Here is a 27,361-nt window from a genome sequence, read left to right on the forward strand (position 1 = left end):
ATGAATCTACACTCTAAAATATGTCAACATACATCCGTATATAGTAGTCATTCGAAATGTCTAGAAAGACAAATATTTAGAAACGGAGGGAGTAGAATTCTACTGATTGGTCTTTTGTGACTGCATTTCTAGGTATTGTGAGTGCTCTGCGCCAGGTAGATATTGCAATGATTGCAACTGCAAAAACTGTTCTAATAATGTTCGTCATGATGCTGCAAGACAGGATGTTACGGATGCTGTAAAGGAAAGGAATCCTGTGGCCTTTATGCCCAAAATTGGGAATATTCCCCCACAGGATGCTAGCTCACCATTAAGTGCTTGCAAGTTACGAAGGAGAAGCTTTCGATGCTTGCTTCTGTTTTGGATAAGAACCCGCACATTTAGAACTTATATTGCTACTGGTATATATTTCATTCACGGTTCTAATGGTGATAAATGCGTATATGAATTTACATCTTATCACGACATATTTTCTCTGAATCTCTTTACTGTTTCATATTCAGGTGTTAAGGAGAACACTAACAGAAGAAAACTAGATCAAGCAGAGGGTTGCCTTTCTTTCAGAAACCAAGACACAGAAGCAGTTCAGAAACAGCACGATGAACAAGTATGCTCAACAGAAAACATTTTAACTGCAGTTCCTGTTTCTGGAGTAAGGGCAGGAATGCCAAGATCCGGCCCTTCTGACACATGGAAGTATGACAAAAGGCCCGTGTCCCCTGGAACCCAGGAACTGATGTGTAACGACCAAGATAGGTTTTCCAGACACCGAGTGTTGCAGGCTTGCATCTGCAATTCCCTCAGCCACCAAACAAAAATAGCAAGAGAAGCGTATTCTGAAAATTCTGCACAACTATCTTGGTGAGCTTGTGAACTGCGGAAGGCTTCATGGTGAGCGTTCATCAAGCTTGGTACATACATAAAAACACCAATTGTCCTTCTTACTCTCGCAGAAATGTTGTAGGATGGTAAAAAAGAAATTCACCTATCTGAAACTTGTTAATTAAGTAATGAAGTAGCAGGTCACAGTGCGCCTGTAAAAAAATCAAGCTGGTCTTCAACAACATAAACAAAAAAAAATTACTGTTGTCATCTTCTAGAGTTATATACTACACCACAGTATAAAATAAGATAATAATTGGAGTGTCTTATTCATTCGAGCCTCCAAGAAATGGAAATCTACCTCGGAGCTAAATAACAGTAGACAAATATGCATGTTGACTGAAGGTCTATGAACCTCTGAAGTAATGTGGGACTTTTTACCTTTTTACTCTTGGTGGAGGCTTCGAGGCAGCCTCAAATGTATTGAATATAACAATTCATTTGGACGGTGGAAACAATCACACGTTGTGTGCGACTTCTAAAAGTACATATGTATCACATATAGGCAGATATATGACTTAGACATTTGTGATATGAAAAACAGAATGGAGCATTGGCACATATAAACTAATTGAACAGATTGTAATTAGTGTTGTAAAATTTGTAATCATGTCATCTAACTGATGGAGAACCAAAGGTAAAGTTAGCTGAGAAGGGCTAAGCTGTTGCTTCTTCTTGGGTAATTGTTAATGTTAACGAAATTCGACTCACCTCAGTTAGCCCAGCTATAGTGCTTTATTCATAATGATGAACGGAAAATGCAGCTAGGATGCTTTGATGGTGGGATGCTTAGAATATTTGTTCAACAACTATACTGGATATGATCAGTCGTAACATCCAGATTCACAAATAAGTCATGTACTCTCAAGGCTTCTCCCTGCTATGAAAATATGGCAGAAACTCGCACGTCAACCTCAGGAAGAATGAACTAAAATCGAATTGATAACAGAATCAAACTATGTAGTGCAACTTTATTTTAGAGAACTTGTAGAATTAATTGTTATGGCAAACTGAACCGAAATTTCACTGACACATCAAATTTTTGCCATGCTTGAAGGCTTATACATGTATGTATGACTTCAGGCTGAAGCTAAAAAACTGAAATTATAACCACGTCCTGTAAATTGGCATTAGAAAATAAGAACTTTGTTTGCTCAGATGCTTAACAAATTAACTTACCCCCCAAATCTTTGGGCCTTCTCAAGGATTGGTTGTCCCCAGGAAAACAGACCTGGCTTTATCCATCGCTGGGGTGCAAAGGATTAGTTTTGCTTCGGATAATCGAATAGCATGCACATTGACCAAGCTAACGTTAAAAGGAGAAACACGTTTGATAAAACCTGAAATGATAATTTTTGTCATACCGTAATTGCATAAGAAATATGAGACTAAAGGACCTCTAAACAGAGGACTGGCAAATATGGCATTTTTAATACCATGGAGGCTTAAATTTTGTGTGACCTATGTGGTTGGGAATTTCGTCAAATTCCAATGAAAGCAGTTCAGATCCTCCCTTGTAAGTTCTTCTAAATCATGAATCTCTTTGCATCGTTCCATTCTAACTTTGCAAACAATAGCATCCATGAGGGCTATAATGTTTGTTTGACAAATCATGAGCGCCAATGTGTAAACCTGAGTTCAACACCTGCCATCATATTCAGTTATTCACTTTCTCTTCTTTTACGATTTAGTGAGCATCCACTCAAGCAGCCCCAAACTGTTTAGCAACAGCAAGCAGGAGCACGTTTAGGCTGCAGTATGGCCTAAAAATAGCTTATCAAATCTAAGTGCAGTAAAATAGTTGTAGGCAGATCATGACATCTATATTCTTACCAAATTGGTAGCCTACCTCCAAGTATTTCATTCACCATTCTAGTAATTTATCGAGAGCAGTACTCGACAAATTGAAATTGCACTGGAGGCAAGACAAAGATCAGAAGATGGATGTTGCTTCCCAGGGTGGATTCCCAGATTCAATTCAGTAGGAAGAACCTTGTAGGGCATAGTGGGGAGCACGTACTAAATTCCACCTTGGCCAGGCATACTACGGCCCTATAAACAAACAGGGGACTTGGGAGCGGTATTTGAGACCAAGCCGCCGCTGCCACGCTGTGCTCAAGCAAGAGTCGCGGGGGACTTGGGCGTTGTTCGGTGCTGTAACAGGGTTACAGCCCCCCCCCCCCCCTTGATATTATGCTAGCTACGCTGCCACATCCTGTAAACCATACTCTTTCTTCTCAATATATCGACTCACAAAGGTTTTGCGAGCTCACAAAAAAAGACTACAAATGCCAACGACACAATGAAATTCAGTGGGATGACTAGCAGATCTGAACCCCCAGCGAGCGTGATTGAATGGCTGAAGACATCAAATCGTTGTGGGAGCATGTTAGTGGCAGCTTTACTATTTTTTAACAAACAGTTTGTTGGTAGTGGCATCACAAAAGACTGGAAAAGAACATATGGAAACAATATGTGCTACTTCATTTATATACAAAAAAACACTTTGCCCACAAAAAGGCTCCTGAATATGCCACTATTCCTCTTAGTAAGTTAAAGTTGGATAGTATGTTACTATGGCTCCCTGGTAAGTACTAAAATCAGATTGAACAACATTAAAAATTAGATAAATGTTGCTAGCATCAGTATTAAAAGTTAGGGTTAACGACAATTGTACCTACAAGAACTACTGCTGTAAGTTCTAACTAATAGAGCTTTTGTTCTCGCACGAATGAATGATCAGAAATAGAAGTCATGATCGGACATAAGAAACTGTTCACTAAGACGGGCATTCACAAAGGCAATATACTCACGGTCGTTGCCAGTGATGATCATGTGTCAACATATAGAAGAAGAGTCCGACCATGAGTAGAAAAGTGGACAAACAGCGCCGGATCATGAGCACACGCTGAAAAACCAGTGGCAGTAGGCAAAACGCTCAAAATAGGTGTCAGGGGCTTATTTAAGGCCATAGAGAGAGAGAGAGAGAGAGATGAAGACGGACGATCAGGAATAGAATACCAGGTGGTGACTGGATATAAACCTCCTCACACAGCTCACCATTAAGAAAGGCGGTCTTAACATCAAGCTGAGACAAACCAGTGGCGAATAGAGGCCACGACAAGAAGTGTGTGAACAGTGGTCATATGGGCCACAGGAGCAGAAGTCTCGTCGTAATCACGACCATGCTCCTGCTGAACGCCACAAGCCACAAGACGAGTTTTGTAACGCTTAAGAAAACCATCGGAGCGAGTCTTAACCTTGTAGACCCGCTTACAAGTGATCATATGGGCCACAGGAGCAAGTCTCGTCGTAATCACGACCATGCTCCTGCTGAACGCCACAAGCCACAAGACGAGTTTTGTAACGCTTAAGAAAACCATCGGAGCGAGTCTTAACCTTGTAGACCCGCTTACAAGTGATGGGATGGACACGGGGAGGAAGAGAAACATGATCACACGTGCCGGTGCGCCCAAGAGCATCAAGCTCCTCTACCATTGCAAACTGCCGTTCAGAGTTAACAACAGCTTCACGATAAGAAGTCGACTCAAGAACAGCAGGGGCGGCGCTTGGAAAACCAAGGCAATGAACAGGTGGAAGCAAAGGAGGACCCAAGCCATAAGTAGACTGAGACGAGGAAGATGACACATCAGAAGTAGATGGCACATCAGTAGACACATCCACAACAGATGAACGACGAGTATAAAAAGGAAGGAAACGATGGAAGAATACGAGGAATCACCAGGGTGGACTCAGTTGATGGAGATAGAGAAGTCATCGAAGATGAAGGTGCAGAATCCTGTGACAAGCGAGGTGAGAAAACCATAGGAGATGGCAACAACAAGACAACCCCAACAGATGTGCCATCAACAACCCCAACAGTCTAAAGACACACCGCCGGAGACGGGTCCAAGAAGGCCATGTCAAACTAAGGATGAGAGATGAGAGCCACATAGATGACAAAGGTGATGATGCCACTACTAAAAAGAGCTTGTAGGCAAGGCAACGGAGGTGGAGAGACTGGCAGCGTCGTAGCAGAGGGAAGGTAAAGCCAGTCAAGCAAAACTATCTCTCGTCTGAACACCTACATTGATAACTGTGATTGGGCCCTCTCTCAGCTGAATGCTATCGAGGATAAGCGTTCGCTCTCGGTACTTGAAAGTAACTTCCGTCTCATCCTCAAAACGCACTCTTGACTCTGCTAAAATATAAACAGGAGTATTGAAAAAAGAGGTACACAATCAGATGGTTTCATGGCGGTAGTGTTAACACCAAGTTCTTCCATTTTACAGCTACCGAGCAAAGAGGCGATCTTGTTCCAAACATATAAAGAGAGACTTGGCAAGTCTAACCCTGTGGACATGAAGTTTGACCTGTCGTCTATCACAAACGTGTGGATGGCCTCGAGGAGCTAACAGTTCGTTTCACAAGTGAGGTAATTGATCAGGTTGTGAGGGACATGCCGACTGACCGTGCACCTATGCCCGATGGATTTAACGGTTGCTCCTTAAAATCATGTCGGCACATCATCAAAGAGGAGTTATAAAAGGTTTGCATGGATTTGTATTAAGGGAATTTAGATTTGAGTAGCCTTAACTCCGGCTTTATCAATCTCATCCCCAAAGTTCTGTCACCTCAGACAACAAATGATTATCGCCCAATCTCTTCTAAACTTTTGTCAGAAGTTGATCACTAAACTCCTAGCTAACCGCCTGCAGAAACTTATCATTCACATCATCCATCGTAATTTGTACAGGTTCTTCAAGGGTAGGTCCATCCAACACTGCTTGGCATGGGCTTTCGAATACCTCCACCAGTGTCAGGTGTCACGTCGTGCTTGCTTTCTCTTGAAGTTGGATTTTGCCAAGGCATTCGACACGATCGAGCATGAACCAATGATTCAAATCATGGGGAACATGTGTTTCAACAATAAGTGACTGCAATGGATTGGTTGTATCTTTTCTTTAGGAAGCTCGGTTGAGTTGTCAATGGATTGGCAGGCCGACAGTTCTCCTGCAAGCATGGGGTCAGACAGGGTGAACCCTTGTCGTCGTTGATCTTTGTTCTAGTTGCAATCAGCCATCAACGATGCACATGCCAGAAGACGTCGTGCTTGCTTTCTCTTGAAGTTGGATTGCGGATCTTCTGCAATCAGCCATCAACGATGCACATGCCAGAAATCTAATTTAGCTCCCAATTCCAACCTGTAATAATGACTCCGGTGATTCAGTACGCCGATGACACCATGGTGGTCATGTCGGCCTACCCGCGTCAAGCTGAGCAAATGAAACTTATTCTGTTGGACTATGCAACTTATGTTGGGTTGTGCATTAATTTTCATAAATCAACTATGGTGCCAATCAATTTGGATCATGCAGAAAACGTTTGTTTTGGCCCGGATCTTTCAGTGTGTGGTGGGAGAAATGTCGTTTACGTACCTAGGGTTGCCTTTGGGCACCACCGCCCCTTCCGTCATGGATCTTATGCTACTAGTTTCTTCTATTCAGAGAAGATTGCACACGGCTACTTCCCTACTTGACTATGGTTCAAAACTTACGCTGGTTAACTCCGTGCTTACATCTTTGGCCATCTATGCGATGTGCTCAATGAAGGTACACCCCGAAATCATTGAACATCTTGATAAACTACGTAGGTACCGTCTATGGCGTAAAAACTGAGGATGGAGTCAAGGGGAACTCACTTGCTGCCTGGGACATGGTTTGTCGCCCAAAAGACAGAGGTGGACTCTATGTTACAAACTTCGAGGTGCAAAATCACGGTTTGTTGCTCAAACAGTTGCATAAGTTCTATAGTAGTGAGGATATCCCGTGGGTGCAGTTAATTTGGTCTACATATTATACTAACAAGATCCCACACTCCTCTGATATGTGGATCCTTCTAGTGGAGGGACATCCTTCAGTTGTCAGATATCTACAGGGGTGTGATAAAAGTCGCTGTAGGGGATAGCAAAACGGTACTTTTTTGGAAAGATCTCTGACAAGATAACAATAGCCTCGCATCCTATCTACTACCCTTGTCCACTGAGGCTCGCGAGGAAGTCAAAGACTTGCAACTCATTAGGATGACCGTGCGTCGAATGTCATTGACACTTGGTTGAGTGCCTAATATGGGTGGAAGAGTTTAAGACCAGCAAATTCTACACCTATTGTTTTAGAGATGTGCAGGTGGATGATGCATCCCGTTGAATATGGAGAACCACATGCACTATTGAGTGGAAGATGTTTCCTTGGCTCCTTCTACCTGATTGTCTAAATACAAGAAATATGTTGTGCAGGAGGCACTACAAGATTGATAATGATGATTATAGCCGCCTCTTATGCCATAACCCCTCGGAGGAATGCCTGGCACACCTTTTCTTCAAATGCCCATTCAGTGTTTAGTGCTGGAATGCCTTGGGTATTGTTTGGCTTGACAGCGGCTGCAGATTGCATATGGTTCATGTGGCGTCGATGTTATGGAGGTCTTTGTTGTAGCTGCTTGGGGGATTTGGAAGGAACAAAATCAAAAGCTTTTTCAAGGTGTGCCTCCATCACGCAACTCATGGCTTTCCAGATTTAAAAAGGTTGCTATGTTGGCCAATAGGGTAAAGCAGAGGCTTGAGCCCTTCATTCTATCCTTTGTTGCTACTCTAATGCTTGTTAGTGCCCTACTTGCTCTCCCTGTTTGTACTTCCCTCTCCCTCTCTCTTCCTTAGATTACTAGACTACTAACACACACCCTTTCCCTATGTAATTCACATCTCTGTACATTACTACCCACCCCCCTATTAACTTTTAATACAAAAATCAGTTGGAGCCTTTCATGAGGTCCGATGAGGATCACATAAGTACTACCTCCATCCCAAATTACGTTTTAGTGTTAGATACATTTATTTGTATCTAGGCAAATCTAAGATAAGTAATTTGGGATGGAGGGAGCAGGAGAAAATGGAATTGTTAACTCTTTATGCTAGTTTTGGGACTCCTTACATTAAGTTTAGATGTATTCTACTTATCTTCTATGAAATTCTTTTCTCAAATAAGATTTCAAAGGCAAACCTGGATATTGATCCTTGATTTTAGGCCAGCTCATTTTGTTTCAGAACTTCCATGAAAAAGAGCCAACAATTACGAGTAGAAGACGATGTTGGTGAAGATAGAAAGCATGTTTTCCGTTCTTCCTTGCTGCAAGGAGTTGCCTCGGCATACATTTTAACATTGTAACCTGATCTAGAAAAAAGTTATTCTCTAGGACCAACCCCTAGCAAGTTAGAATCAATTCCTAATGGTCGCAAGCTAACTGACAAAAAGGGGTACTGCAAACAACAATTTGTCGAAAGTGCATTCCCTTGCAGCATAATAATGAGCCAGTACAGGCCAATTTGGCATCTTTGTCGCAAAGCCCAAGCATAGGTATTATGTTGCAATCTTAGTGTATGGATAGCTTGAAGCATCATGTGTGTGTTTTCAGAACATGGTACTCTAGATACTTGACTACCACAGTAAGCACTACAGACTAAGTTGCCCTTTCCAAGCTTAACTTTAATGAAAATAACATGGTTGATGATGAAGCAAACTGCACACAACCTAATGCAAGTTGGAGTGAGTGATTTGGTGAAGACCACGACTCTTGTCGATGCCATCATGGGCAGCTAGTTTCGTTTGACTTTGACCAATTTTGTTGCGGCATTTGGTCCAACATATGAATGATGTGCACCCCTACAGCTTGATTGCTTGTTTTGCATCAACATGAGTAGAACGAATCTAAGGACATGCAACTCCCAGCAAATTCGCATAGAGAGAGAAGATTGCCGATCTCACATCACACGGCAAGAGCAAGGGACATCAATGGAGTATGAAGAGAGTTACACCAATCAACCCTTCACGGTCACCACTAACCGTATCATCTCCCATGACCATGGGCCTCAACCTCGCCATTATTTTAGCAGTAGGGAGCAACTAGAAGGCAACATCCCACTAATGAGGAGAGGAAGGTAGCCACAACAACATAGGGATGCAGCTTAAAGTAGATGTCGCAGTGTGCGTCGGTCCTTGTCCAGAGGCATCAGCCGACAGTGCGGGCAATGGCAAGGGAGATGGTTGGTCAATGTAGATAGTGCAACTGCAGTAGATATGCGTACCGATAACACGAAGACTCTTCGGATGCACAGTGTCTTTGTGACCTGCAATGATATGAGGCGTCGAGAGCCATATCAAATTGGAAGAGGGGGTCAGTAGATTGCTTTGATGGCGGCCTCGAGGCTTTAGGTGAGACGCAGGAACAACCGCGTGGTGTGCCAGTATCTGGTAGCTAATCAGAAGGCTAGCAATGAATTTTGGCCTGTTCAGACACTACTTTCGATCTTGCGCGAGGGTTAACCTGAAGGCTCGTATGGTGCCTCCAATTAGTAGACATAAGATTCTAGCACGGCTCTTCTCGAGACGACTTATCGAGTAGTTGTTCATCCCGAACGGCACCATGCGATGGCAGAGATTGTTGTTCTTGAGCGCACCAGCACATGGGATCTCAATTCCCTTAATCCCCGTGCTCGTCCCATCACTTGTAAGTTGGTCTACAAGGTTAAGACTTTGATGGTTCTCTTGAACGTTACAAAGCTCGTATTGTGATCTTTGGCTTTCATCAGGAACATGGTTGTGACTACGGTGAGACATTTGCTCCTATTGTCCAGATGACCACTCTTCGCAAACTTCTCGCCATGGCTTATGTTCGCCATTGGTCTGTCTCTCAGCTTGATGTCAAGAATGTCTGTTTTAATGTAGCCAACACCAGGGTATTCTGATCCTGATGGCATGATATGATGTCTTCCTCACTTCCTCTATGGCCTTAAGCAAACCCATCGTGCATGGCTTGAGCATTTCGTCTTGATGGTGACTGTAGTTGGTTTTTGGCGAGTGCTCATGATCCTGCGCGTTATGTCCACCTTTCAGCCCAGTGCCAGACTCTTCTTTCATATGTCGATTACATGATCATCACTTGCAACGACTCCGAGTACATTGCCTTTGTGAAGGCTCGTCTTACTGAGTAGTTTCTTATGCCTGATCGAGGTCCTCTTCGCTACTCTCTTGGGATTATTGAGGTTTCTACCTCAGATGGCTTCTTTATTTTGCGAGATTAGTATATCCAGGATCTTCTTGCTCGTGCTGCTCTTGTTGATGAGCGCACTGTTGAGACTCCTATGGGTCTGAACGTCCACCTTTGTGCTTCTAACGATGAGCCTTTTCTAATCTGACGAGCTATCGTCATCTTGCTGGGAGTCTTCTCTATTTAGATGTCACTCATTCGAACATTTCATGTTCCTTCACATTCTAAGTCGGTTTGTTTGTGCTCCCACTTCAACCCACTAGACTCACCTCCTTCATGTGTTATGATATTGTCGTCTGGACATTTATCCTTTCTTTCATTGCGTTTGCTACTTCTTGGCCCAGTGAAAGCACCAAACTAACTACTTAGGTTCCAACGATGAGCACAAGGGCCCTTGACGTTGGGATGCAATGGGTAGTCAAATGCACATTTCTGGTTGTCCTTTCCATCCACGCCCATGCTCTACTTCCCCCATTGAAGATATTTCTTTCCCCAATTTCCTCGATACACCTATTACTCATGTATTACCCTCGTCCACCCATCCCACCATGTCTTCCCATACTACTATTGTAGGACCCACGTCGTCATGACTTGTGGTTTCCCCACTTTGTTCGTTGCCAAAGGCTACCTCACCTTGCCCATCCCATGAGGCTTCCCCGGCGATTCCCCCTCATCCTCTTCTTTACTACACTGGTCGTTTGTGTGTTGTAGATTGTAATGAAGAAAATGTATCTACTACCTTCTTGCTCAAGGGCTTCATCAAAAAGCTTTTCCCATGAAGAAGCTTAGATCACCATCCTCACCCAGATGAAAGAGCTCACTGAGCTATCCAAGAGCAATGCTCCAAAGCAAGAAAGGTTAGAGCAAGTGTTTAAGAATTGTGCTCGGGGCTGAAGCTCAAGATTCATATCTCCTTTTGATTAGCCATCTCCCCCGACTACTATGTCTCCTTACCTTAGCCATGCACCACCTCCAGCTCACCCTATTTATGGCTTCTGTTCTCTGTTGTCCCCACCTAATGACCATTATGGTTATTCTGGAGTCGCTCTTCTCAAAACTTCTTATCGCGACGTTGTTGCTCATCCTAAACGGCAGCATGCGATGGCACAGGAGATTGCTGCTCTCGAGTGCATCGGCACATGGGATCACATTTCCCTTCCTCCCCGCGCCCACCCAATCACTTGCAAGTCGGTCTACAAGGTTAAGACTCTAATGGTTTCTCTTGAGCATTACAGGCTCATACTGTGGTCTGAATGTGCCTCCTCCTTGGGCTGAAGCTCCTCGAGATTCTTCATATCTTCTTCTCAGTAGCCATCTCCCTCGACTATTATATCTCCTTCTGTTGGCCATGGACCACCTCCAACTCACCCTATTTATGGCTTTCGCGCTCGGTCGGTTCTGCCTAATGACCACTATGGTTATTCTGGTGTCGCTCTTCTCAAGACCACTTATTGTACGTTGTTACCCATCCTGGACGGCAACATGCGATGGCATAGGAGATTGCTTCTTTTGAGCGCACGACACGTGGGAACACAGTGCTCGTCCCATCACTTGTAAGTGGGTCTACAAGGTTAAGATTGTAATGGTTCTCTTAAGACTAATGGTTCTTTGGATTAGCCATCTCCCCCGACTACTGTCTCCTTCCAATAGCCATGCACCACCTCAAGCTCACCCCGTTTACGGCTTCCGCGCTCGACCGCTTCCGCCTATTGACCACTATGGTTATTCTGGAGCCGATTTTCTCAAGACGACTTCTTATCGTGATGTTGTTGATCATCCTGAACGGCGATGTCACAGGAGATTGCTACTCTTGAGCGCATCAGCACGTGGGATCACATTTCCCTTCCTCCCATGCCTGTTCCATCACTTGTAAGTGGGTCTAGAAGGTTAAGACTCTAATTGTTTCTCTTGAGCGTTACAAAGCTCATATTGTGGTCTAAATGTGCCTCATCGGGCTAAAGCTCCTCAAGATTCTTCATATCTTCTCAGTAGCCATCTCCCTCGACTACTATGTCTCCTTCTGTTGGCCATGCACCACCTCCAACTCACCCTATTTATGGCTTTCGCGCTCAGCCACTTTCACCTATTAACCACTATGGTTATTCTAGTGCCGCTCTTCTCAAGACGACTTTTTATCATGATGTTGTTGCTCACCCTAAATGGCAACATGTGATGACACAGAAGATTACTGCTCTTGAGCGCACCGACACATAGGAACACAATTCCTTTCTCATCGTGCTCGTCCCATCACTTGTAAGTGGGTCGCAAGGTTAAGACTCTAATGGTTCTCTTGAGCGTTTTAAAGCTCGTATTGTGGTATGAGGCTTTAAGCACGAACATGGCCATGACTATGATGAGACATTTGCTCCTATGCCCCACATGACCACTCTTTGCACACTTCTCGTTGTGGCTTCTATTCACCACTGGTTTCTCTCAGTTGATGTCAAAAATGCCTTTCTAAATGGTAAGTTGCATGAGACGGTCTACATGTAGCCTCCACCTGGGTATCCTGTTCCTGATGGCATGATTTGTTGTCTTCGTCGCCATGACTATCACCTTAAGCAAACCCATAGCTTGAGCGTTTCGTCTCGATGGTGACTGGGGTTGGTTTTTGGTGAGTGCTCATGATCTGCAATTTATATCCACCTTTCTACTCATGGTCGGAATCTTTTATATGTCGATGACATCATCATCACTCGTGACGACTCTGACTACATTGCCTTTATATGGTCGGAATCTTTTACTCCTTTCACTACTTCCTTGGGATTGAGGTTTCTTCTACCTCTAATGGCTTCTTAATTTTGCCAAGAGAAGTATATCCAAGATATTCTTGCTCGTGCTGCTCTTACTAATAAGCACACTGTTATGACTCCTATAGACCTCAACATCCACCTTTGTGCTTCTAACAGTGAGGCTTTGTCCGATCTGACGCACTACTGTCATCTTGTTGGGAGTCTTGTCTATTTGTTCGAACATTTCATAACCCGTCATAACCTAAGTCAGTTTCTCTACGCTCCCGCTTCAACCCACTAGCCACCTCCTCCGCGTTCTATGATATCTTCGTTTGGACACGTATCACGTGATTCAACGTGTTTGATATGTTCTTGCACCCCATGAACGCAACAAAATGACTACTCAGTCTGTTGAATGTGTCGTCTTAGGTACGACGATGAGTATCAGGGCTATCGATAGTCTAGTGCGCATTTCTCGATATGTGACTTCTGATGAGTCGCGTCCTTTCTATCCACGGCCATCCTCTCCCATGCCCCCCAAACTAAAATTCGGTTAAAACAAAAGTAAAAAACAGCACAGAAAACGGCCCAGAATATGTAGGCACCTTCTAGAAAGCCCAAAAAGATTCCTAAAATTGTAACATGCGAAGAAGAAAAATACGAGCGTTCGGTGTGAAGAAGTAAATGGGCCAAGGCCGAAGGTCGAACAGGGTGTGCACTTTCTACCAAAAAATAAAATGTGGTGCCTTAAGCGTTGAATAAGGTTTGGCGTGGGAAAGTGGTGAAAAAAGCTCACAAATTGGGAAAAAAATCACAAAGTCAAAAAGGTTTAGGAACTCAAAAAATGTTCACACACAAATTCTGGAAGAAGTTCGTGAATTTGGAAAAAAAATTGCAATTTTGAAAAAGGTTCACGCATTTGAAAAAAAATCAGATGTTTAGCCGGGAGCCAAGTGGGTTAGGATTAGGGTCATCACATGGGTACACTTACTTGGTGCTGGACCTCAATGTTGTGACTCCTAGGGCCTCTTGGAGCTTGACTAGCTTCACCTTCCCTCGACTACCGTCGACGCCAATCTCTCCGCCTTTATTACCTCGTCTACCAGCTCTTTCTGGCATCATCGTTTGGGTCGCTTGTGTGTATCTCGTCTCCCATCCTTAGTTTGACGTTGTCTTCCTGTATCTATCTCTAGCGATGTGTCTTTAGACTATGTGTTTGTCGACTTGATAAACAGGTTCAGTTAGCTTATCCTCATAGTGAGATTGCGTCTCGACGTCCTTTCAAGCTTGTTCACTCTAATATCTGGGATTCGGCTCACTTTGCCTCGAAAGGAGGCCATCACTACTACTACTTTTATAGACAATTTCTCTCAACACGTGAGATTTCATTTCCCTTGCTCCTCGTGCTCATCCCATCACTAAGTGGGTTTGCAAGGTTAAGAGCCTGATGGTTCTCTTGAGCATTACAGAGCTCGTAGCGTGGTTCGTGGCTTTAAGCAGGACATGGTCGTGACTATGATGAGACATTTGCTCCTATGCCCCAAATGACCACTCTTCGCACACTTCTTGTTGTGGCTTCCGTTTACCACTGGTTTGTCTGAGCTGATGTCAAAAATGCATTTCTTAATGGTGAGTTGCATGAGACGGCCTACTTGTAGCCTCCACATGGGTGTCATGTTCCTGATGGCATGATCTGTTATCTTCGTTGCCCTGTTTATGGCCTTAAGCGAACTCATGCCTGGTTTCAATGTTTCGTCTCTGTGGTGACTACAATCGGTTTTGTCGAGTGCTCATGATCTGCAATTTATATCCACCTTTCGCTCATGGTCAAAATCTTCTATATGTCAATGACATGATCATCACACACGACGACTTTGAGTACACTGCCTCTGGAAAGGCTTGTCTTACCGAGTAGTTTCTTATGCCTGATCTTGGTCTTCTTCGCTACTTCACTGGGATTGAGGTTTCTTCTTTCTTTTCAAGAGACTCCTATGGACCCCATCATCCACCTCTGTACTTCTAACAGTGAGGCTTTGTCTGATCTGCTGTACTATTGTCATCTTGTTGACGGTCTTGTCTATTTAGATGTCACTCGCCCGGACATTTCATATCCCGTCAAATTCTAAGTCAGTTTGTCTGCACTCCCGCTTCGACCCGCTAGTCACCTCCTCCGTGTTCTACGATATCTTCGCTTTATCACTTGTTTCGTTGTGGTTGCTACATTCTTCTTGCTACATGTGAACACACCAAAACTGACTACTAAGTCTGTTGAATGTGTCTTATTAGGATACAATTATGAGCACAAGGGCTATCATTAGTCGGATGTGCATTTCTCAGTGAGTGACTTTTGATGAAGATATTTCTTTACTCAATATCCGTGATACACCTATAACTCATGTATTGCCCTCATCCACCCATCCCACTGTTTCTTCTTGTACTAGTGTTGTAGACCCACGCCATCATCACCCGCGGCTTCACCACCTCCAGCACAACCTATGTATGGCTTCGCGCTCAACCTACGTATGACCAATATGGTTATTCTGTGCTGCTCTTCTCAAGACGACTTCTTAGCGTCACGCCATTGTTCATCCGGAACGGTAGCATGCGATGGCAGAGGAGAATGCTACTCTTGAGCGCACCATCACATGGGATCTCATTTCCGTTCCTCCGTATGTTTGTCCCATCACTTGTAAGTGGGTCTATAAGGTTAAGATTGATGGTTCTCTTGAGCGTTACAAAGCTCGTATTTTGGCCTATGGCTTTCAGCAGAAACATGGTCATGACCACGATGAGACATTTGCTCCTATGGCCCACATGACCACTCTTTGCACGATTCTCGTCGTGGCTTCTGTTCGCCGTTGGTATGTCTCTCAACTGGATGTCAAGAATGTCTTTCTCCTCCTAGTGCCCTCTTCCCTCACACCTCCCATGCACTCTCTGCTCCTTGCCAGTCCGATTGGGCATCCTTTGCCTGGCCGCGGGTTGCTTTGTGCCCTTCCTTGATACCACGTATGTGTTCCATTGATGGACGCCACAATAGCCAAATGCTCAGGCGCCACCGTGAATTTGGAAATTCGTGAATTTGGAAGGAATAAAGTTCTTGAGTTTGTGCCCTTCCTATGGCTTTCAAACATGAATTCGTTAAGTTCATAAATTTGGAAGGAAAAAAAAGGTCATGGATTTGAAAAAAGTTTACAAATTTGAAAAAGTCCCCAAATATGGAAAGATACCGGCGTGGTCTTCTTGGATCTATCTTTGGCAATGTGTCTTTAGACTGTCAACTTTGTTGACTTGGTAACAAGTTCAGTTAGCTCATCCTCCTAGCGAGACTATCTTCGCGTCCTTCCAATCTTGACTGGCTTCACCTTCACTCTGTTGCCATCGCCGCCAATCTCTCCGCATCTAGTACCTCGTCTAGCGCTTTTAGGTGGCATCATCATTTTGTTTCACTTGTGTGGCTCTCGTCACCCATCCTTGGTTTGACATGGTCTTACTGGATCTATCTCTAGCGATGTGTCTTTAGACTGGCAATGTGTCTTTAGACTAGCAATGTGTCTTTAGACTAGCAATGTGTCTTTAGACTGGCAAGTTTGTCGACTTGGTAAATAGGTTCGATTCAATCTCTACTCCGATATTTGGGGCCCAACTTCTTTTGCCTCGAAAGTCGACCATCTCTACTATACTACCTTTATAGACAATTTCTCTCGACGCGCATGGATATATTTTAAGTTTGTCGCCAGGGTTCATACCCAATTTTCTTCACTCCTATTATTTGTGTCTTCCATGCAAATTCTGCTCGTGAGTATATCTCTCATTTGTTGCGCGGATTCCTTGCTAAGCAGGGCACACTAGCTCAGTTGTCTTGCCCTGGTGCTCATTCTCCAAATGGTGTTGCTGAGCACAAGCATCGTCACCTTAAGAAGCTGGTGCGTTGATGGTCATCGCCTCTCTTCCGCCACACTTTTGGGTTGAGGTTATTTCTACTTCGACCTATCTCACCAACATTCATCCTTCCTCTGCGGTGAGATTCCTCTCAGGCGTCTTTTTGGTTGTTCTCGTGACTACTCGACGCTTCGTTTGTTCTATTGTGTTTCTGACGTTCTTCTTGCCTTTGTGAACAACCCAAACTGACTGCTCAGCCTGCTGAATGCGTCTTCTTAGAGTCTAATGATGAGCACAAGGGCTATTGGTGTTGGGATCCTATCGGTAGTCGGATGCGCATTTCTCGATACATCTAGGTCTTTTCTCATGAGTTTCAGTCCTTTTTCTATCTAGGTCCATCAAATCCTTTGCCCCCCCAACCACATTTCTTTCCTCAATTTCCTCAATACATCTATCATTCAAGTATTACCCTCGTCCACCCATCCCACCATGTCTTCCCCTACTACTATGCCGCTTCACCATTCAACTCGTGGTTGAACACTACTTCTATATTTCAATCATCACCGGCTACGACTCTCAAGTACATTGCCTTTGTGAAGGCTCGTCATTGTGAGTTTCTTATGTCTGATCTTGGTCTTTGTCACTACGAGATTGAGGTTTCTTCTACCTCTGACTTTTTTATTTCCTAAGGGAAGTATATCCATGATCTTCTTACTCGTGATGCTCTTACTGATGAGCGCACTGTTTAGACTCCTATGGTGCTCAACATCCACCTTTGCGTCCACCTCCGCTCCCTGTAAAAGTCCGGATGGGCATCCTTTGCCTGGTGGCAGGTTGCTATGTGTGCTGTCTCGATCCCACATCCCGTGTTCCCTTGCTGGGCGACACCATAACCGCACGCTCGAGCACCACCAATGGTGAGCAGGAGCTCGGACAATTGGTGCATACCTGGATTTTACCCACGGGACATGCCCGAGAACACGGCGCTACCTATCGTCAAGGCCAAGGGCGCACATTAGGAGAACGTGGGATGCTTAATCAAGTGCGTGACACAAAACCCGCAAACAGGACAAGAACACCAAGCCGGATCAACGAGGAACGAAGAGTGCACACGCACGTGGGATGCTAGACCAAATCCATCTGCTGCCACTACCGCCAATCTCTTCGCCATTGTTGCCTTGTTAACCAGTTATTTTCAGCAATGGCATCATCGCCTCGAGGTCATCGCTAGTATATTATCTTTATAGATGATTTCTCTCCACACATCTGGATATACTTTATTCTTCTCGTAGTGAGGTCTTATCTATACATAAGCGTTTTGCTGGCATGGTTCACATTTAGTTCTCAACACCTACTGTGTTATGTGATGACTCTACTGGAGAGTATATCTCCAAGCTCTTGCATGGAGTCCTGGCTCAGATCTCTTTTCCTGGTGCTCATGCTCAAAATGGTGTCACAAGCATCCTTACCTTCTTGAGACGGCTCGTGCGTTGATGGCCTCTCTTTCCGCCGCACTTTCGAGCCAAGTCTGTCACCACTCCATCTAGCCATCCAGAGCTCCATAGGGTAGCGTTCCTTTCAAGTGTGATCATTTCTTGATTATCGGCGCTTCAATTATTTGGTTTTGTTTGCTATGTCCTTGCCCCTTGTGAAGGCACCAAACTGACTGCTCGGCGTGTTGAGTGTGTCGTCATAGGATACAACGATGAGCATAAGGGATCTCTCTGTTGTGATCATGTTCATCGTCCGATGCCTATTTCTCGAGATGTGACTTGATGAGTCTAGTCCGTTCTACTCGTGTCCATCTTCCTTAACCTTTTCAATGGAGGATATATCTTTCATGACTTTTCCCGACACTCCTGCTGAGCCCTTATCCATTCATCATACTGCTCATGCTTCTTTAATTATTACAAATCCAACATCATCTCTTATGATTTCCACACGTCGCTTGTCACATAATTCAACACCTTCATCACCAGTGACTTCCTTGTCACAATCACCCAAGATTGCCCAGATGATTCCTGCTCGTATTCTTTCATCTTCTCCTCGCTTTTATACACGTCATTCACGTGTTATAGATGTGTCTACAGATATGCCATCTTCCCCATCTCAGCCTACTTATGGCTTGTGTGCCCGTTCGCCTTCCACATGTTGACCGCCATGGTCTTCCAAGCGCTAGCGCTATTGTTCTTGAGTCGGCTTCTTATCATGATGGTTTTCATACCGGTACGTTGCAATGGCAGAGGAGGTTGATGTACTTGAGCGCACCAACATGTGGGATCTTGTTTCTCTTCCTCCTCGTCTTCATCCCATCACTTATAAAGGGTCTACAAGGTTAAAGACTCGCTCAGATGGTTCTATTGAGCATTACAAAGCTCATCTAGTGTCTCATGGCTTTCAACAGGAGCACGGTCTCGATTCCGATAAGACTTTTTTGCTTCTGTGAACCATATGACTACTATTCACACACTTTTTGTTGTGGCCCAGCTTGATGCTAAGAATGCCTTTGTTAATAGGGAGCTACGTGAGGTTTACATGCAACCACCACTTGGGTATTCTGTTCTTGACGACATGCTACGTCTTCTTCCTCGCTCTCTATGGAATTCTAAGCAAGCCCTAGCACCTGGTTTGAGTGCTTTGCCTCTGTGGTGGTTGTCGCTGGTTTTGTGGAGGCACGTCTTAGTTAGCAGTTTCTTTTGTCTGAACTTGGCCCTCTTGGCTACTTTCTTAGGATTATAGTCTCTTCTTGCTCAAGAAAAGTGATCCAACATCTTCTTGCTCGTGTCGCTCTTACTGATGAGCGCACTGTTGCCACTACTATGGAGCTCAATGTTCACCTCCGTCCTATCGATGGTGACACTTTGTCTGATCCAACGTGTTACCTTCATCTTGTCGGGAGACTTATCTACCTAGCTTCCACTCACCCGAAAGAAGAAACAGTGTACATTGCCCCTGTTCAAGTGCACCTCTACCCTCCACTATATGATTTGCGGCATTGTCGTTGTGGCTAGGATGGTGGCAAACTCGCTAGCGCCGATGCCTCTCACACGATGTCGCTAGAGCCTTCATGCCTCTCACACAATGTCGCTAGAGCCTTCATGCCTCTCACACAATGTCGCTAGAGCCTTCATTTTCTCATGTAGCGGACAATGTCGCCATGGCTGCTGGCATTCCCACTCGCGGATCAATGTGTTTGTGAGTGAGACTAACAAAAATACAGGAAAGGAGATGATGACTAAGGTATTAGGGGAACGAGGCCTAATCAAAATTGTTGAGATGAGTTCAGCCCACTGCCAAAATGGTTGGTGCATTCTTCTACAAAGTGGGATACCCTTTTGAACAAAACCGGGTGAGATATAGTCATAGTCTATATCAAGGCCAATGATAATCTCCTTCTTTGGCAAACTTTTAACCCCTGCTTTCAAATACTATTTTGACCCAAACACTAAACATAACGTTGAACGTCATTCTTTATACATCACAACATATTTTCAGAATCTACTAACATGAAAGGCAAATTTGAAAGGTCTTTGCGAAATCAAAAAATATTCACGGATTCAATATATGTTTGTGAATCCAAAAAATATTGACGAATTCAAAAAATGTTTATGGCGAAATCAAAATATGTGCACAGATTCAAAAAAAAATTGGGGATACCAAAAATGTTCTCCTATTTAAAAAATGTTCACGTATTCAAAACAAGTTCATGAATTCAAAAATATTTAGGGATTTTAAAAAATGTTCACGTATTCGAAAAATGTTCCATCTATTCAAAAAAAGTTCATGAATTCATAAAATGTTTGCGTCAAGTTCATAAAATGTTTGCAGGTTCTAAGAAAATGCTCACTAATTCAAAAAATGTAAACACGTTTTCACAAAGATGTTCACAAATTCAAAATGTCCAGGAATTTGAAAAATGTTGGCGACTAATTCGAAAAATGTCCACGGATTCTAGAATCGATTGGCAAATGCCAAAACTGTTCATGTATACGAAAAATGTTCACATATTCAAAAATATTTACGAATAGGAAAAGGTTAAAAAAATTAAAAATATATTCATGAATTTGAAGAACGTTTGGGAAATCACCTTTTTAGCAATTTCGAAAATGTTTGCGGATTTAATGGACGTTCACGAATTGAAATTTGTTCACAAATTTGAGAAATGTTCAAAAGATTTAAGGAATGAAAAAAACGAACAGGAAGAAGCCAAAAGAAAAACAAAACAAAGATATAGAGAAACGTATAAAAATAAGAAATGAAAAAACAGGTAACGATCCCCAATCACCTCTAAAAGACCGTTTTTGGTTCTTCATCACATGATGCTTCTTCATCGACCTCTTCAGTTGAGCCCATGGCTACGCTCGAGATTGATTACATGACGTAGGTGTTTGCTAGCTGCTTATTTTGGTTCTTCAATCGATAGGCTTTGCAAGTTTTCCTACTTCCTCTAGTGGTGCGGAGAGACCACTTTTTTACAATATCTTTTTACAATATCAGGTACACCTCCATGGATCCTTGGTACTCAGGCGCCTTTTCATACAACTTAAGATAATTCTAATTCGCCCTCCATTCCACCTCTAGATTTTGTTGCTCATGTTCTTACTACGGATGGTACTTCCCTCCCAGTCATTAGCTAAACTGATCGCCCGCGTGTTGTGGATTCTTCTCATGAGCCATCTTCCTCGGCTACTATGTCTTCTTCTATTGGCAACGCACTACCTCTAGCTCCGACTACTTATGGCTTCCAAGCTCACCCGGTTTTGCGTACTGACCGATATTGTTATTGCGTCGCTCTTACCCGAGACGACTTCTTATTCCGACGTTGTTATTCATCCTAAATGGCATTGTGTGATGGCATCGAAGATTGATGCTCTCGCAGGGTGAGATTCCTCTCGAGCGTCTTTTTGGTCGATCATGTGACGCTTCTTTTGTTCTATTGCGTTTGCAGCGTTCTTCTTACCTTTGTGAACACCCCAATCTGACTGCTCAGCCTGCTGAATGGGTCTTCTTAGAGTCTAGCGATGATGAGCACAAGGGCTATTAGTGTTGGGATCCTATCGGTAGTCAGATACGGATTTCTCGGTATGTGACTTTTCATGAGTCTCGTCCTTTCTATCCAGGTCCATCCCTTTGGCCTCCCACATTAACGATATTTCTTTACTCAATTTCCTCGATACACCTATCACTCATGTATTGCCCTCTTCCACCCATCCCACTCTGTCTTCCCGCTACACCACCTTGGTTGTTACCTAGGGCTACCTCACCTCACTTGTCCCTTAAGGCTTTCCGATGATTCCTCCTCATCCTCTTCACTACACTACTAGTCCACGTGTAGTGGGTTCTTCTGATGTAGGTTTACGGTTATAATTATATCATTTTAGAAATCGTATGTAGGTTTGGCTAGATGTCTAGGCCCATGTCTGTACTCTATAATATCATACGTAAATACAAGGGAACTTATCACCATCCTCCAGAAGGCAATCTCTATTCCACCCTAGGGCGTGCATTACATGATGGAAAAATACAAAAATCTTTTGAACTTTGACAAAAACTTATAGAAGTAATTGTAACTGAAATAAATAGCTATGTTTGCGATTTCAGAAGGAAGATATTAATGATGAGGTGTCGAACAAATATGCATGCAGGTTGTATCATACTTATAGAGTGAACTCACATGAGCTGCAGAAAGATCCTCATCTCTGAGGAATTGAGTATTTGAAGTTGGTGAATGAAACTTAAATCCATCAGCAGATCTATCTGTAGGAAACGAGGGGAAAAGGGAGTTACACTTGCCTATTTTACTAATGACCTTACAAAGAATTGTAACTACACACTGTGCAACCACCAAGATGGTGCTTGAGAGTGCATCTACCATGCAGCACATAGAAGATTTGAATATCTATTGGGTATATGGCCTAACCACAGGAGCAAGTTAGACTTAAATTACCTGTGGATCTGAAAATGTCACAAAGCAAAAGCAGCAGTAGCGGTTTGTGTGTCTCTAAAGCATGGTCTGCAATAAGAAAACAACCTACATACAGACCAAAGCATAATAGTAAGTATCTCCAACCTTTGAACTGCGCGATGGAGGGCATAAAATTCAGTAAATAATAACAAGGATTCATTACCACAACATTTTTCGTAGTTCGTTCGAAACTGTAGCACAACAGCTTATAAATGGATTGGCACAAACAAAAACTGAAAATTTGCACTTTGACAAGGTAGCAAAAGGAAACGTTACAACATATGCAAGTCTATAGAAGCTAGTCTCCTTCAAAAAAGCATGATTCTCTTTTGGAATAAACTAGCACGTATGCATATGCATTGCAACAAGGACATAAATATTCTAGCAGTTCAACACCCATCGTCTATGATTTGAAATTCTGGTTGAGAAAAGAGGTGTTAAGTTGTTAAAATCCTGATGCTATATACAACAATGGAATTTTGTCACTATATCAACCGTTGTTGTTAAACTGAATCAATATAACTACAATCGGGGTACCTTGTGTCAGCTTATAGAAGTGCTAAGACATATCACAGCAAGTATACCTTGTACATTTAACAAAGAAGCCATATGAACATATGGCAAGCAAGGTAAGTAGCACAAAAACACTAACTGTTAAGCCCATGCTGAGTAGGGTCATACTCAGGAGAATTTCTCTTTTATCCTTGTTACCAACACACAATTATAATGAGCACCAGACCCCACAAATACATCATCTATCAAAATCATCCAGCCATACACCTATTAGCAATACACCTGCAGAACCCACAGAGGGGTCTGCTGATACAGAACTATTTGACAACCAAATACATAATGTCGTCCAATAAGTCACATAAAATGACCAGGTTGGCATGTACCATACACTCCCTCCGTCCCGAATTACTTGTCTTAGATTTTTCTAGGTACGGATGTACACACCTGTCGATTTTGCTCGGTCAGTTGCTCACCGATCTGGCCGTTTCACTGGCCAAATTGCCACGCAGGAAATGGAGTTCCTGGATTCCTTGGTGAGATGGAAGAAGCAACAGCAGCCAGCCCATGATCAAGAATTATAATAACCCAGGAATAGCACATCATCCGTATCTAGACAAATCTAAGATAAGTATTTAGTACGGAGGTAATATAATTTCTGCCCTCCTGCTGCACAAAAACCAATTGAACCTACTGTTTCAGTACAACAGCAATTAATTTGCTCTACCCAATTGTGTTTCACTAGCAACAGCTGCTAAATTTAGTTGTACTGTCCATAAACTTCAGAAATTTAGATGGGGTATACTGGCTGCGTGAAGGCTAGAATTTCAGTACTGTCCATGTTTTGAATTAGGTAAAACCTGCCACACTCGCCAACATGTCGTTAGTAGTATGCTTAAAATCCATGATAGGACTAGGAAGGCAACACAACTGTTTACATGTTAGTTAGTAATAAGGTTGACCGCTTCTTCCATGGATGACAAGAACACTGATTTGTCTCCAGTTGAAAACAACCTAACCGAAAAGCATAGTATAAGGCCATGTAAATATACTTGGTTAATTTATGTTCATTCCAATCCATTAGCATAACACAGAAACATAGTGTATACTGATTAGATATAATCGGCAAAATGTTAGGGCGGCAATCTAGCACACCAACCCACAAGGTGATCAGAATGAAATTATATACACCCAGCACAGCGCAAGAAAGGCAGGTGTGCATCTTTGCTCCCTAAAATAATAATCAATTAAAGAGCCTGAAGTGTGTTGTTTGTCAAACCTGTCCTGTTTGAGTTCATAGTAAACTTGATATGTCCCTCTCTATACTACACGCCTATTTAATTCTGGTAATTAGATGGATATAATACCATAGTCATCACTCATCATTATAGGTTTCCGCTTTTTCTTCGCAAACTCTGCAGACAGTCCGTACATGGCAAGGTATTAACGATGGAAGCTAAAAATCATGTCTTTTTTAAAACAACAGAGCCGCATTTAGCTTGGCATGTGATCCAGCATACCTGAGGTGGAGCACCGGTGGTCAGTGTTCCGGCGAAGTTGGTAGAGCAGCGAGATTGGATGCTTCCATAGAGCGATTGATGCCTATTATGTGGCAAAGGAGGGAGTCCGTGTCTGGCACAAGTTGATGGCATGGTCGAGCATGACACAACACTGGCAAAGGAGGGTGCAAGAGTCCGTGTCCGGCACCCGTTGATGGCGTAATCGTCCTGCTTTGCACATGAACGGATAAGACCTACAATGGACAATAATATAAACCTGAGACTATAACATGTAGCATCTAAATAACAAACAATCGGAAATATTACCAGAGAGAAAATCCACCCTAGTAAACAAGCAATAGTACTTGGACTAAATATGGTATTTAGACATAGCCGGCCATTAACATGGGGTCATTGTTTTGGATATTATCAGTAATGCGCTTAGGGAACGTTTGTGTGCTTCTATTGATAGCCAGAAGCCATGGCTAATGTATCTGATTCTATGACAAGAACATCTGTCATAAGTTATCAGCTAATTACATGACAGACAATCTAGCAAGGATTGAAGAGTTTGCAGCTTATCAGAACTTTTTCCTGAAGTTTTGATGGTCCATTGATATCTAATACTGTAATTACTAATTGCATAGAATAGTAGTTGGTGCATGAATCAGAATCAATAGAGATCGGAAGCCAGTCTGCGGCCTGCTTGTGTGCGTCAATGAATTGCATTGCATAAGGACCAAACTTCTTTTAGGAAGATCAACTGCAATAGCATCGGGGGTGCATACCTACATCAACGACAGAAATGGCCAAGAACAGAGACTACTGCTACCAAGGGCAAAATCATACATGTGCACAGAGGTAAGAGGACGGTTCAAAGCCCTCGGACCAGAGCGGCGCGAATCCTGAAGGCGTAGCCGGAGGAAGGACGCGACGGGGGGCGCGCCGAGCAGCGCAAGCCTCCGAGGTGTGGCGCCGGGAAGGAGCCGCCGCCGATTCCGCCGGAGGAGGTGTCCTGATCTGGCAGTAGCACCGGAGCTAGGGTTCCGCGGCTGGTGCGACGACTGGAATTTAGGGTTTGGGGGATGGAGGAGATGGGGAAGTGGGGATTGGGGAATCGCAGAGGCGGCGGTGGCTGGAATTTTTAGGGCGCGCGGGGAAGTCCGTGGGGGAAGAAGGAGTCCGACCGACGTGGGCTCGCTTCTGGATGTGCCCGTACGACAAAACTGAAATTGGACCCTGTTGGGCCGTATATCGAGGCCCAGGCGGGCGACGACGTGGGCTTTCGAAGAGCTAGCTGATGGAGGAGTTTGTCTAAAAAAAAAGCTACTCCCTCTGTTCATTTTTATAAGGCCTTAAGACATTTTAAACAGAATGCAAAGTAGCTTATTTCCAGTTGTCTGAAACGACTTATAAAAATGAACGAAAGGAGTAGCTGAGGAGCGCTCATCCCCGCCCTCCAAAGGGTCTGGGCTGAGGATGCGCTTTCAACCGCCACCGCGTGTCATGCTCTTGCCCGTCGCCATATGTCGCGTTCTAGGCGCTTTCTTTGGCTTATTTTTTATTTTTTCGCATGCTTTATCGACTTTTTAGATGGTTTTTTTGGTTTTTCAGTTTATCACTGATCTTCCTTAGCTTCTGGACCAAAAATATTAAAAAAAAACTTCACGCAAAAAAACATGTTTTCTTTTCTTTTTCTTCCGTTAGGGACACAGTTTTATTTCCGCGAGAGGCTTGAATTTGCTTTCGCGAAAGACACGACTATGCCTCTTAAAAACGAAAAATATATGTTTTTATCTTTTTTTCCTTATGTGAGAGACACGGTTTTGATTCCGCGAGAAGCACGTTGAGTTTTCTCTTTTTTTTCATGAAAGGCATGGTTTTGCTTCCGCGAGAGGCACGTTTTACTTCCATGAGAGGCACGCCCATGCCTCAAGGAAACGAAAAAACGTGTTTCTCTTCTTTTTTCTTCTGTGAGAGGTATGATTTTGTTTTTGCGAGAGGCGTGGTTTGGTTTCATGAGAGTCACAACCGCGCCTCTCGAAAAACGAAAAAACGTGGTTTCTCTTCTTTTTTCGCGAGAGACACATTTTTGCTTCCGCGAGAACCATAATTTTGCTTTCACGAGATGCACGACCGTGCTTCTCGGAAACGACTTTCGAAAAGGTGAGAAACATGCTCTCATTTTGGTTTTTTGTCTGTTTTTTTGTGAAATAAAAGTTCGTCAAAACCTATCAACATAGGATTTAGTTTTGAAGATCTCGGAACGAGGAATCCAACAATGAAAACAGTTCGAGATTTGAACGCATGATTTAGGAGATAAAACATTTTGAATAAATGAATCTACGAAAAAAGAAAAAATTCTTAGGTCGCGACAAGCGGCGCACACACCATTTATCGCAATCAAAATAGGTGAAAGTCATCTTTGGAAGGAGTACTCCTTAATTAGTGATTTCGCTATGTCTCGGAGAGCTCCTCACTGGCGCCTTATACGCAAGCACTTCGGTAGCAGCTCTCGCTAAAGATTTCTCCTCCCCCGCGTCGTATTGGGCTCTCACTGGAGGTTTTTCCTCCACCGCGTCAGATTGGGCCGGCCCACTTGCGCGAGCATAGCAAGTAAAAAAATAGGGAGATCATGGGCGCTGCTAGCCACCCCGCCCAGCTCCTATTCGCGGTTAGTTGTAGGAGCGCGACCTACTTGAGTCAGTTAAAGCTGGTTTTTTTTTTATTTTTCTTCTCCATCATTTTATCATTTTCTTTTGCATTTTTTATTTGTTTCCTAATTTTTT

At 43.4% G+C, this 27,361-nt stretch overlaps 1 long non-coding RNA gene across 8 annotated transcripts; it reads right to left on the reverse strand.

Moving 5' to 3' along the window:
- Positions 1–349: 349 nt before the first annotated feature.
- LOC125510958 lies at positions 350–25,713 on the reverse strand. Of its 8 annotated transcripts, none has more exons than XR_007284840.1 (7): positions 25,422–25,713; positions 24,594–24,826; positions 23,521–24,488; positions 22,546–22,629; positions 22,273–22,355; positions 2,319–2,527; positions 350–2,222 (listed from the first exon to the last, which is right to left on the reverse strand). It is a non-coding gene; the product is annotated as an uncharacterized LOC125510958 (long non-coding RNA). The 8 variants fall into 8 exon arrangements; XR_007284838.1 differs by having other exon boundaries at positions 350–1,034; positions 1,594–2,527; XR_007284839.1 differs by having other exon boundaries at positions 351–1,762; positions 2,062–2,527.
- Positions 25,714–27,361: the final 1,648 nt, after the last annotated feature.

The sequence above is a fragment of the Triticum urartu genome, chromosome 5 (genome assembly GCF_003073215.2).
Source record: "Triticum urartu cultivar G1812 chromosome 5, Tu2.1, whole genome shotgun sequence".
In the NCBI taxonomy this organism is placed as follows: Eukaryota; Viridiplantae; Streptophyta; class Magnoliopsida; order Poales; family Poaceae; genus Triticum; species Triticum urartu.